The following is a 14,154-nucleotide window of genomic DNA, read 5'->3' as shown; positions in this document are numbered from 1 at the left end:
GTGGTGTCAGTCAGAACTGCAGGATTATTCTAAGCCCTTCTAAAAAGCATTGCAGATCTGATGGCTTAATTACTACAGGATAAAGCAATATTATACACTCTCCTCCCAATATTTCTTCATCTATTAAATTATTAAAGTACTTGCTGGAGACAATCTGTTCTTTCGTACTGTGGAATATTTAAACATATATTTCCTTTATTGTTTGTAGAATCTGTACAATTTGATACTCATCTGGACATAGGGGTGGGACCAAGTATAAGAACAATGAAAAAACCTCATATTCTTAGGTGTTTGTGGGAAGACACACAATAAGCACAGATTTCACAAGAGAAAATAGGCACGTGAAATCTTCAGTAACAGCTCATGTTAGTCCAGGTCCTCATAGAAGATGTTGACAATGGATTAAATATGCAAGGATTTTATTAGGGAATAGGTCTGTGAGAGAAAGTGGAGAGGGCGTGGGTAAAGGCTAGGAAAGCTGCCAGATTTCCAGGCAAGTCTGACCCCAAATGAAGGAGTAGGGAGGGAGGTTCTGCAAGACCATAGGGAAGTTCTTGAGCCCAAGTCACATGTTAGAGGAATTCTGCGTCTCCTAGGACTGGGCCTACCTTAGATTCTCTGCCACACTTGGTAACTAGCAGGGAGTGGGTCATGGAAATGTGGCCTCCGCACAAATGTGTCCATGGCTTTGAGCACACAGCAGCTGGGTCCCTTGGTCAGTTATACTCCCTGTAGGCAGAGGGCTGAAAGGAGCATTCTCAGGGCTGCTACATGCCCTAATTTATTCTGTCTCATCTGACAGTACCCTCCATGACTTTGTCCTACTCTATGAGAAATCACGTCACTTTGTTGGGAGTGGCTGAAATCAAGGGATGACTGTAATACTGTCCTTGTGGAAGAAGTTTCTTGAGATCTATAGGTTCTTCAGATCTTGATAATATATATTTTTAAGTGAGACTTAAAGTGTCTATCAAAGATCCCTGTCCCTTCTCCAGCTCTGTTGCTTTATGGGAATAATAAAATGTCACAAGTTACCACAAGTTGGACCTGTCTTGGTATTCCTTGAATTATCTCAGGACCCCAAAAGTCCACTTTTGGTACTTTGTAGCTCATGCCCACTTCTGTTTTCAGCCCTAGCTGTGGGGGATGGTTCTGTGGAAGCTGAGATTCACTTGGCAGTATCCTGCCTGAAGCACAGGAGTGTGGAGTTCCTTTCTACTTTCAGTCCTCAGTATCTTTCTGAGCTGCCAGAGTCTTCTTGGCATATGCAAAGTCTTCCTGGGAATGTCAGGGAGTTAATGCCCCTGAGGTTAATCCTTAACTAACAGAGGTTGGGATTCTGTGGAAGAATGCCCTAGCCCTTTGTCCTTCTAATGGGTGGTTTTGGGAGGCATTCTGTACTCATATCTGGAGCTCCCAGAGGAATCAAGCCCTTTGGCCAACAACTGTAACCCCAGTTATGTACCCTTCCTCCATGTCCTACATTTTCTCATTCCTTACTTCTTTTCTTCAATCACCTGTGATCGTCTCCAAATAAATCACCTGTACCCAAGTCCTTGTCTCAGGCTCTGATTTCAGGGAAACCAAAACAGGGTCCACAGGCCACAAAAACCTGAAAAGTGTGTCCTGTTAAGACATTTCTATGAATCATGAGTGAAGAGAGGGGAACTTTTCTCCTTTCTGCTCATGCTTTCTCCCTACTTCTGTTAAATGATGTGGTGGATTATGGTACCTTGTTGGGAGTGACCTGAAATTGCCAATCTGAGGGTGGCTGGTGCAAAGAGACAAAGGGAGAATTGGGCAAAACCCCATGATTCCCAGGTGACTATCATATATAAGGTGGGCTAGATACTGTTGCTTCCCCATATCTAAATGAATATTCTCTTCGCTTGGCTTTTCTTAGGCAAGGCCCAGCCTGGAGCCATTTCCTCCTCAATAGATTCCACATAAAAATCAGTCTGAACTGTGGAGCTACTGTGGGCATCAAGGTTGTGTTGCTCCCAGTAATTGCTGGGTACCCTCAGATATCTTGCTTCTTGACTATTTGCTTAGACTTGTGATCATTCTTAATTCTGACTTTTATTTATGTCTTCCTGGTTCTGCGTTCAACAAGTTCAGAAATGACCCAATCACTGAAGCTCACTTTTTAAAATAAAAAAAATAGCATTTGAATCATTTTTAAGTGTGCAGTTTAGTGGCATTAATTACATTTACATTCTTGTGCTACCACCCATCCGCAGAATTCTTTTTGTATTGTAAAACAAAAACTCCATGCCCATTGAACATGAACTTTTCATTTTCCTCCTCCCCCAGACCCTGGAAACCACCATTCTATTTTCTGACTTTATGAAACTGACTATTCTAGGTACCTCATATAAGTAGAATCACACAGTATTTGTCTTTTTTGTGACTGGCTTATTTCATTTGGCTTAATGTCCCCAAGGTTTATTGATGTTGTGGCATGTATCAGAATTTTATTCCTTTCCATGGATGAATAATATTCCATTGTATGTATATACCACATTTTGTTTATCCATACATTTGCTGATGGACATTTGATTTGCTTCTACCTTTTAGCTGTTGCAAATAATGCTGCTGTGCACATGGGTGTATAAGGCTCATTTTTGATGCCATGTCTTTCAGGAAGTTTCCCTATGTGATTATTTTGTCTTTGTTAGATGGTGAGCAATGGTGTGGCAGTGTCTCATTCATATTTATATACCATTGACCAGAGGACCTATCACATATTGGGCACTCAAGTCAGTGACTTCAACAGTCACTGGATTCTGTTATCTTCTGCATCTATTTTCCCCAAAGTTGAAGGGATACTCAATTCCCATAGCAGTTTACCTGTAGCATTCCATTCTACTTTATGCAGTAGTGAGCTGTAATATTCTCTATCCAACCCTGAACTCCTTGAGTTGGGAGATGTCCAATTAATGTTTGCCAAATAAAGCGATGTTTGTCCCTGTCTGTGGTCCTTGACCACATGGTATCTCTAGCTTATTACCCTCTCACCTTTCTCTGACATCTGTATCTCTTCTGAGCACCTGGTGAACTGAAAAGTCCTCCTGGACTTAGTGTCTCTTGCTGCACTCTGCAAACAATTTCTGCCTAAAGTCTTGGGCCTGACATTAGAAATTCTGACTCAGACTTACAATTAGGCTCTGGTAATGAATCATCCTCATCTACTGACAATAAGCAAAAGGTTTGTGAAGCAATTAAATGAGCTGGTGTATGGAAAGCACCTATCAGGGGGCTTGGCTCATGCAAGTGCACAGTTAATGGTTATTTTTATTAAGCATAGTGTCTTTTATTATATACAATTATATATTATATTCATAAATATATGTGTATGTATATATATAATCTTTTTACTCCTTATACTCTTCTTACTTCAAAAAATTATTTAAGGTACATGACATTGAAAGTTACATATATAAAAAGATTATTAAAGTAAGACTAACACATCAATAGTAATGTTTTGGAGATAGCAAGATTGTAATGTCCGAATCCTAGGCTAAGGATAGTTGTAGTACTTAAGCATTAATTTTAGCGCTGAGCCACAAAAAAACAAAACAAACAAACAAAAAAACCCCAAACCCTCCCCACCCAAAAAACATGTCTATTATCTCTTTCTCTCATATTTCTGGGAGCAGAAGGAAAAAGATAGCCACCTTCATGTCTGAGTAATGAATTGTAGCAGGGGACCTGATCACTTTTCTTGATGTTTGCTGACCAGCATGAAGTGAGACCAAGGGGGAAAGGGATAGCAGACGGACGCTGGATGCTGGATGCTGGCTTCTGTTTTATACTTGTTGGAAAGAAGTTAAGGTAGAATAAGAGAAATAATCCCTGTTTTTGGGTTAGAGTCTAACTGTTTCCTTTGCAGTGGTTATGGGGCTTAGATGACCAAAGATACTGCCTAGGTGAAAGAGTTACAAGGCTGATAAAAATGATATATGCATGAGCAGATAATGCTGTGTTGGGTAAGACCTCAGAGCTGACACAAGCTTCTTGGCTTAATTGGCTGGATAACTTGCCTTGGTCACTAGTATCAGTACTTGGTTCATGCATTCATCTTCCAAATATGTTTTCCTATGAAGTGTTGCATAGGTTTGAAGTTGTGTATGGTACAGATTAAGAAGTTTGTATCATCGAGGATGTCGGAATACCTTCCTTATACCTGCCCAATAAATATTGCTAGAAGCACTCCTTGGGGCCCTTCCTCACTATGCCCCCAACCTGGGGACTGGGAGAATTATACCACCACTGCCACCAACTCCAAGATTACATGTGTGATCTCAGTCTTACCTTTTCTGCTTCCATCATGACTAGTGCCTGAGAATTTCACTATCAGAACATGACAGCATTAGCTTAATTCAGGAATCTGCAAACATTTTCTACCAAGGTCTAGACAGTAGATATTTTAGGATTTACAGGCCATAAAATCTCTCTACTCTGCCTTGTAGCACAGAAATGGCCATAGACATGTAAATGAATGGACATGATTGTGTTCCAATAAAACTTTATTTATGGACACTGAAATTTGAATTTGATATAATTTTATATAATGTCACAAAAAATTTTTCTTCCTATGATTTTTTTTCCTCAACCATTTAAATATGTAAATACCATTCTCAGCTTGTGGGTCATACAAAAATAAGTGGTGGGCCAGGTTTGGCCTACAAGCCATGTCTTGCCGACTCCTGGCTTAATTCAGATATGAATCTCTCCATGTGGAATCAGGCTTTAAACTGTTATCTGTCATTGGAATTTGCTTGTGGAAGAAAGATCTGCATGTTTTTATAGAGGACAGGAGTAAGGACATATCTTAAGTGTGGGGAATTTTTGAGACCACCAGAGACCTGAAGTACAGAAATCCCAGGAGAGAGGATTGAAGTTAAGGTATAGTGGAAAGAATTTTGGCCTTGGAATAAAAGATCTTGTTTTAAATTCCAACTCAGCCACTTCCTAGCTGTGTGATCTGGGACCAGTTATTTGATCTCTCTGAGCTTGTTTCCTCACCTCTAACAAAGGGGGAATATTTTTACAGGCTGGCTGTGCAGATGGGAAGAGATCGAGCACCTAGCCATGGTGTCCTCAGGGTCAACACTCTGCCTGGCACACAGTGGTTCTGTGTCCCACATGACTGCTGTTGGCATCCCATATACTATTGTTGGTGTCCCAAATAACCATTGTTGGCAGCCCATATAACTATTGGTGGTGTCGCATGTAACTTGGGCTGATGCTCATCTTGACTTGTTTTGTTTAAAACTCTTTTCCAGGGATGGGAAAGGAAATTGGACAAACTGCACACTATGGGGAATCCTAGGGTGTCCACTAAGGAGCAGGGAGGTCATCTCTGATTAGGATTAGTGGGCATAGCCAGGAGTGTAGGGGAAGGCTGGGGAGGAGGATGGAGACTGAGGCAGGGTCTGTGTCAGGAAGGCCAGGGGAGCAGAGTGACAGGACCAGGAGCTGGGGAGGAGTACAGCAGGAGCTGGGCCAGCCACAGGAGAGACAGAAGCAGGTTCAGGGCAGGTCGGGGGAAGGAGGCCTCAAGTGAATGTGGGAGGCTTAGGAGCAGCATGCCAGGATCACCAGCATTCCCAGCTGAAAGCCCAGTTAGCAGGGGGCAGTGTGCAAAGGCCGTCGCTTGGTGAGCTGCCTAACGTTCCAGCCAGGGGGTCCTTGCTCAGTTTCATCCAGTGGTAGGATTTCATTAAGGCATCCCTAGCACTCAGAAGATCACATGTCACTAGCACTTTGTACATCAATACAAATTTGATGTTAAATGAATGAAGGGCTGAGGCACATAATGGCTGTTCTGGTTGAATTCTTTTGGTTACAAGAAGTAGAGACTCTTTACATTGCACTTACATTGTTCAAGGTAAGTGGGGTTTTACTGTAAAGACACAGGACAATGCTGTTCTGTAGAACTTTCTGCAGAAGTTCATGATGGAAATGTTTACCTGCACTGTCCAGTGTGGTAGCCATTAGCTGTCCAGTGTGGTAGCCATTAGCCACCCATGACTACTGAGCACTTGAAATGTGGCTAGTGTGACATTTATATTTAAATAGCTAACAATTGCTATATTGAACAGTATAGATGTATATTTCAAGGAACATTTTAAACAAATGTTCTTTGTGCACTATATACTACCAATTGGCAGCTTCCTTCTGTGTTTCTTATTTCCAATTCCTGAAACAGAGGGAAAGAATCTAACTGGTCCAGCTCATCTTTACAGAGCCTCAGGATTGACTACCTTTGGGTCAGGTTCTCCAGCCCAGTTTGGCTAGAGATAGAGGTGGGGCCTGCAGTATGCATACAGTCCCTGAGGCAGCAGGACTGTGGGTGAGAAGACCCTCTTAGGAGGGGCCTGGGGAAGTCTATGGGTGGAGTCAGCAGTGATAGACATTGCTAGCAGAGACAGAGCTCCTGCAGGTCTCCAGAGGACAAAAGAGTTTACAAAGAGGTAGACTGCAACTCATTCATTCATTTAACCACTGTTTTATTGAGCAGCCACTATGGGCCCAGCAGAATGCTAGACCCTGGGGATGCCATGATAAGTGAGACAGCTGTGACCATTTTATTACCAAGCTCATGGATTACCAAGAAAAGCAAAAGATGAAATAAATGTTAACAAATAAAGTGTATTAGATGCCATGATGGTGGAGCCGGGAGTGCCTAAGGAATATAAAGCAAGAGATCCTAAGTCAGTTTGGAGAGTTCAGGGAAGACTTCTGGAAGGCAAAGAGACAAGCATTTGGCAAGAAATAAGGAGTGAGGGGAAAAAGTAGGCAAAGGCCTAGAAGGAAGAGAATACACATTTGTAAAAACTGAGACAGGTCCAGTGAGACTACATTGTATGTTAAGAGAGTGTGGTTCCTGACCCTATAAGTTTGGTAAATGTTGCCATTTATGGCAGCCTCTTGCAGATTCTCAGTGTATTAGCTTAGTAGAGGCTCAGAGAAGTCCTCAGTAAAGAAATCTTAATCCTGTTTTATTAAGCATTTATAAAATTTACTTAACCATGCAACCGTTACCTCTTGATCTAATCTCCTCAGCATCAGGCAGAACTAGTGTTCTGTGGAACACATGTTAAGAAACCAAGATCTCGATATTTCAGTTGTGTCCAGTAGAAAGAGATTATATGAGATAGATCTTGCAGCCCAATCACACTTTTTCTGGCCTGAAAATAAATGTGGATCTTTTGGCCTGAATGCTTCTTGGCACACCTAGAACCAGATTCATTAGCCTGTGCAGTTGGCTTTGTTCACTTAGCATGGTGTTTTCTTCCTTTTTTTTTTTTTGAGACAGAGTCTCACTCTGTTGCCCAGGCTAGAGTGCTGTGGCATGAACCTCGCTCACAGCAACCTCAAACTCCTGGGCTAAAGCAATCCTTCTGCCTCAGCCTCCCGAGTAGCTGGGACAGTAGGCATGTGCCATTATGCCTGGCTAATGTTTTCTATATATTTTTAGTTGTCCGGCTAATTTCTTTCTATTTTTAGTAGAGACGGGGTCTTACTCTTGCTCAGGCTGGTCTCAAACTCCTGACCTTGAGTGATCCTCCCGCCTCGGCCTCCCAGAGTGCTAGGATTACAGGCGTGAGCCACCACACCCAGCCATAGCATGGTGTTTTCAAGTGCCATCCATGTTGTTGCATGCGTCAGTACTTCATTCCTTTTTATGGCTGGATAGTATTCCATTGTACGGATGGACCACATCTTGTTTATCCATTCATCACTGATGGACATTTGTGTTGTTGATGGACCTTTTGGTTATTATAAATAATGCTGCTATGAATGTTTGTGTACAAGTATTCATTTGAACACCCGTTTCTAATTCCTTCAGTGCATATGTAGGAGTGGAATTGCTAGGTCATTTGTTAACTCTATGTTTAATACTTTGAGGAACTGCCAGACCATTTTCCACAGTGGCTGTAGGCTGTACCACTTTGCATTCCTACTAGCAATGTCCCATTGTTTCTTTGATTTACTCTTATTTCCACCTACTGGCTCACTTGGAAACAAGTAAATGGACCTTATGGTTTATTATTGATTCATATTTACAAAGGAAAGGGAAATCTTTGAAAATTTTCCTTTGAAAAATTAGTGGCGCATGTTGAGATAATTGTGTTTTATCCAAAACAAAAAGTGAAAACAAAGTGGTGGGGAGGCAGTGAACGTTAGCAGTTATTATTATGAAACTCACCTAGACTGTAAACCCCTTGAAGTTAAGGACTAAACCTTATTTATTTAGATTTCCTTTATGGGGCTTGGCAAGAGGCTTAGAATGAACACGATTTATCGTTCTTCCATTTATTCACTCAACACTTGATGGAGGGTTATGGTGTATGTGCATTTCTAATGTTGCACAATTACAAAAAGAGAAAAGTAATTTAAATGCCACAGTGAGTCTACCATTCTACTCAATGAAGGTGGGCCCACAGGCAATAGATGCACACAAGCCTGAAACAGTGAATGCAGGCTTAAAATCCATGGAAATTATTTATGAATAATTTTAAGGGCTTGTTACCCTCTGACAAAAGAGGGAAATACATGATTCAGGCGGCTAGGTGAGTGGGTGGTGATGGCCTTGTTGACAAAGAAATAGAGGACCAAGAGAAGCTTTGGGCACAGAGGTGTAAGGGAAACTTAATGGGCTTGATATCAGAAGACATTTGTGGGAGATTTAGGGATTTTAATGTGCAAGTTTGGCTCTTTGTCATTTTTCCACTTAACCTGCTGACAGCCCTGTGAGCCATTCAAGGAGGTGCAGGAACCGGGCAGAAGGTCACAGAAGACAAAATCTCTATCTTCTGGGCTCAGGATCTAGTATGGAAGGTAACAAAGTCAAATATGAATCACAAAACCGCACAAACAAGGCAAATATAGGGGTGTGCATAGGGTTGGGGTAGCACAGAGCAGGGTGCTCCTGAAGGTGAGGTCAAGTGTATTAATCTCCCATGGCTTCTGTAACACATTGCCACAAACTTCGTGGCTTAAAACAACAGAAATTTATTCTCTCACAGTTCTGGAGGCCAGAAGTCTGAAATAAAGGTGTCAGTAGGGCCACGCTTCCTCCAAAGTTTCTAGGGGAGGATCCTTCCTTGCCTCTCCCAGCTTCTGGTGGTGTCTGGCATTCCTTGGTTTGTGGCTATATCACTCCAATCTCATGGCTTCTTTCCTCCTTCTACTTGTGCCTCTCCTCTTTGTTTCTCTTATCCACTTGTCATTGGATTTAGGGACCACCCATCTCAAGATCTTTAACTTAATTACATTTGCAAGACCGTTTTTTCAAGTAAGGTCACAGTCACAGGTTCAGTGGGTGTTAGGATGTAGACATATCTTTTTGGGGGCTACCATTCAACCCACTACATTAGAGAAGTCTCCTTGTAAAACAGTTGAACTAAATCCTGAAGGAATTATCTAGGTGAAAGGGTAGAGAAACTTGTTTCAGAAAGAGGGGTCAGCATGTGCAAAGGTCCTGTTGGAAGAGACTCTGCAGTCCTTTGTGTATACCATTAGACTCCTGGAGAGAGTGTAGGGTGTGTGTGTGTGTGTGTGTGTGTGTGTGTGTGTAGTACAGTGTGGAGTGAGGAGAAGGGAGCAGTTTTGAGCTAGAGAGGTAGGCAAGGTCCAGATCCCAGATGGTCTGGATGACAAGATAAGGAGAGAATGGAAAAACTACTAAAGAATTTTAAACAGGGAGGTGATATGAGCTGATTGGCATTTTAGAAAGATCACTTCGGGTGCTTTGTGGAGGGTGGGATGCAGCAAGTCTGGTGGTAGAGAAACTAGTTAGCAAAACTTCTGCTCAGTAAATTCGAGTTGGCTTGAGTCCACTCTCTCCTTACTACACAGATTTTATTTTCCTACATTAGTTTGTGATTTTTGCTGGGCTGTTGGATGCAATTTAACACGCTAAGCCAATCTATTTACTTGTAATGCTCATCACTAATAGAAAACAAGATGCTGGCATTGCAAGGGAAGCTGGCCCTGCTCAGTTGACAAAGTCCCTTGCATTGATGATGAAAGATTGTAAATGGATTGAGCAGGTTGATGGTGTCAGTTCCAATTTGTTGAGCCACCAAATCATGTTGTCAACAATTAGCATCTACAAAATATGAGGACACATACATCACCCTTTCAGTAAAAGACTGAGGAACTCTGGTTATTGCTCTGGATCTGACACAAACTTCCCTCTTACTGCTGCTTTGTAGTTGCTGCTGAAATTAATGCCTGAATGATTTAAAAATATTTACTGAGCCTCTTCTAGGTGTCAAGGATACCCGGGATTTAGCAGAGAACCAAATACACAGCCTGTGCTTTCAGAGAGCTCACAGTCTGGAGAGAGGAACAGACAAGCAGATCATGATAAGCAATGGGGGTGGTGCTAGAGGAGAGTGGGGATTCTATGTATCCCCTATATGCCCTTAACAGGGCAAAAAAGGGGAGGGCTGAGGAGGTTCTATCTGTTTCAGCTCCGTGCTACAGTGCCAGGCTCTGGCTTGAAGTTGTTGTTCAGTGGTGGGAGCGCACTGGTTTTTGGTGACATCCTGGGTGTAAAGCTCCCTTCTGAGTGAATTCCTTAGGTGTCCTTCCTGTGCTCTATAGCCTCGTCCTCTCCTCTGGGCATTAGCACCCTCACTGCTCATGCCCTCCAATGGGATTGGCTCCCTGCCTGGTCCCAGGGATCTCTTACAGTGTGGGCTTGCATTTCTCAAGGTCTGTTTATTCATCTGTTCACTTTGCAAATATGTACTGGCTGCTGACTGCTTATAATGTCCTGGACCAGCTTGTGGGATTAATAATGACACAAATTAGATGAGGGTCCTGCCTTTAAGATGCTTGTGTTCATGTCAGCCACTCAAAGCAACAGTAGCCTGAGGAAGTGGTGGTGATAAGCAGGTGAGATTTCACTGGCAGAGGCATTGCGGTCATTGGGAGGGGCTGGGTTGGTGGATGTGGCAGTGGTGGGAAAAGCAGGGCAGGAGGAGAAAAGATTGAAGCTGAACTTTGAAGGGTTTGACTGGGTGGAGTCATGTTTACCCTGACTCACCCCAGCCAGGCAAGACCCTGGTCTGGAATCAGATGTCTGGGTTCGGACTCCAGGCCTAACCCATGCTAGCTGTGAGAACTTGTGCAAAGGTCCTCACCTGCTAGGCTCCAGTTTCCTCATCTGTGGGATGGATACACATAGGTCTGCTTTCGTGGGGATGTCCTGGAGATTTGGCCAGCTGCATGTGATGCTCTGGGCACAGTGCCCAGCCTGGGATAAGCTCTCAGTTGATACCAGCTGCTACTGCCATTAGCCAATCCTTGTGAGAGAAGGGGCTTTCCTGAAACCGGTGGCTTTACAGAACCGTGTATTAAGGAGACTGGAAGGGAGGGCTTGACCATTTCTCTGAGTAGTAAACTTGCCTTGTAGCAAAGAGGAGGAAAAGGTGAGCCAGTCCAATGTCCAGAACACTATTAAAGGTTCTTTATTCTTTCCTGGATCTAGGGCTGAGTTTTCTACCTGTTATGAAAACATGGCCTAGGGTATCTCTAGCCAAGCAGTCCAGAGCCCATGGGAACTGTCAAAACTGGGATTGAAACATAAATATGAAATGACAGGCAGCTTCATGTGCTGTTATTAAACTTCACAGCTAGAATTTTTAAAAGCAAATTATCATGTAAAAATATTCTTGTTATGTTAAACTGGAAATGAAAATAACTTATTTATTTGCTTAGATCAAATTGTTGGAAGCAAAGTTAAGCTGTATTTTTTTTCCTGACAAATGCTTTGATGTGTTCCTTTAACCAAATAGTTTAAATATGAATATTAGTTAAGATGCATCAAGCACAGTGGGGCTGTCAGCCTCCCAAGGATTGTATCCTTTCAAATGGGTCAATGACTAGAGATTTAAAATGGGAGTCAGAGGATTTAATGTTTTTGGCATTCAACTAAGAGAATAATGTGCTCACAGATAGTAGGGGTATGCCATAGGTGGTTGATAAACAGGCTTATTTATGGCAATTTAGGTACCCCTTAATGTGCTGTAGTCTTCAGAAGCATCGGTGGGTGTTATCAGGGCTTGGAACTCACCTTGATGGCCACCAGATGTCACTGTTGAGTCACAGAAACACAGCCTGAGGGGCTTAGAATCCTGACAGGGGGAGGATGTTTTTGGGAAACTTTTCCTGGACAAACAGCTCATTCTTTATATTAAATATCTGCCGAGCTCAGGATCTCAGGCAAGTTTAGTTGAAGACAGGAGAGTACTTTAGAGTATGAAAGAAAATTAGTGCAGTAGGAAAAAAGTAATGCAGTATTTGTTCTTTCTGTCTTTTGGAGATTCTCCTTAGTCACTCAGTCACTCTTGCATGCCTTGTCTCTCCCCATTCCCAACCCAGGGCTAGGCAGTTAATGCACAGAACCCCAAATTACAGAACATCAGAGCTGGGAGGGCTCATAGGGGTCAGTTAGCACAATGCCCCAACTCAAGTGCAAGGGTGCCAAGAAGAGAATGAATTGTTCAAGGTCACAGTTAGCTTTAGGCTGAGACTCTCTCATAAAGTTATTAAATAAAGGTATAGGGCAATGGTTCCCAAAGTGTGGTTCTCAGACCAGCAGCATTAGTATCACCTGGGAAATTGTTAGAAAAGAAAAATTCTTGGCCTCCACCTCAGACCTAGTAAATCAGAAAGGCTGGGTTGGGGCTTAGTAATCTGTGGTTTAAAGCCCTCCAAAAAATTCCAATTTAACAGAAGTAAAAGATCTAGTGATAATAGGGGTGGGAGGGCTTTAGTTGCTACTTGCTTGTGCTATAAGCATCTCTTCAGGCTCTGGGCTCCGGAGAGTATAGATAATTCATAGCTTCTCATTGGAGCTTGACTTCATCTACACATTCTGTGGGAAAAGTATCTCCCTTCTAGACATGTCTATGTTGGGTTGAGGTTTCAAGATACTTGTCCTATATGGTCCCCATTTTTCTGGGCCCCAACTTCCAGCCATTGGGTGCATTCACTTAGGATGCTTTCTGGTGACTCCATTTTAGCCCTAGTCTTCCCTCTCCTCTCCTCCACTCTCTTATCTCTCTTAAACTTGTTTCTTTGTATTTCACTTTTCTTTTCCATTACAGGAGAGAGAACTTAGTGCTATCCAGCATCAAGTATGTCCCAGGTGCATCCACATAGTTTTGGAGTTCTCACAAAAAATCTGGAGAAGACAGTTTGACCATCACCACATTTTTTTTTATAGGCCAGGAAATGCCCAAGGTCACACTAACAAGGATATGTGTGCACAGGGAAGATTTCAATGGCCCTACTTCAAGTTAATGGGGCCATACTTCCTTCCCAGGCTCTCTTTGACTTTTTAATAGGCCTTCAAGCCCCAAGAGGGAAGCCAAGTTAAGAATTTCAGATTTCCCTGCCTGGATCTGAGGACAAAGACTTCTAGTGGGTTGGGAGGTGGAGTAAGGGACACCTTGTGATTCCCTACAAGCCACTCTTCCAAGAGACAGCCCATCTTCTGTGCTTGCAAAATGAATAGATCCTGAGTCTGGTCTCACATGGAAAGAAATATTCCTTAGCTTCAGTCATCACTTTGTGGTGTCCCTTTCAAGGACTGCCTGTTCCTCTTTACCATGCGTTCCTCTGAGGTTGAACCTCACATTCGAGTAATCAAAGCTCTCTGCTCCATGAGTTTAGACTGGCTTTGTAAATGCCAATGTCCTCCTATTTCCTCTTGTTTGTATGTAGGTAGAAAATACCCATTTATCTCATTTTGCTATTCTAGTTCTTAGGAAAGGCCTGATCCAAATCATGTTTTGGTGCTTACTGGGAAAATACTATTTAACCCTATTTTTTTTTTTTTTTTTTTTTTACCTTTTCAATGTCTATTTCTTACAGCAAGATACAGAGGGATTGCATTGAAGTTGCCATGAAAATAAAGGTAAGCACACATTAATGACTTCTAGCATCTTCTGTCATTAGCTTTTCCTCCCTAGAAAACACCACATCTTTAGAATATTAGAACCTTTATGTTGTTTTATGCTTCATCTCATTTTGGGGCTTTCCTTTTTCTTTCCAGGCTATTTCTTTGTGATATAAGATTTAATTCTGCTTTTTCATTTTTGAGTGAGAATTTCATTTGCCTTTATG

The 14,154-nt window shown here is 42.3% G+C and overlaps 1 long non-coding RNA gene across 1 annotated transcript in view; it reads left to right on the top strand.

The window, feature by feature from the left end:
- LOC123625147 overlaps positions 1-13,946 on the top strand; it is an 82,613-nt gene extending 68,667 nt beyond the window's left edge. The window contains exon 4 of the long non-coding RNA XR_006730414.1: positions 13,903-13,946. This is a non-coding gene — a long non-coding RNA (uncharacterized LOC123625147). The remainder of the gene's footprint in view (positions 1-13,902) is intronic.
- Positions 13,947-14,154: the final 208 nt, after the last annotated feature.

Source organism: Lemur catta, chromosome 20 (genome assembly GCF_020740605.2).
Source record: "Lemur catta isolate mLemCat1 chromosome 20, mLemCat1.pri, whole genome shotgun sequence".
NCBI classification, from domain to species: Eukaryota; Metazoa; Chordata; class Mammalia; order Primates; family Lemuridae; genus Lemur; species Lemur catta.
This window is presented reverse-complemented; position numbering and strand designations above follow the sequence as displayed.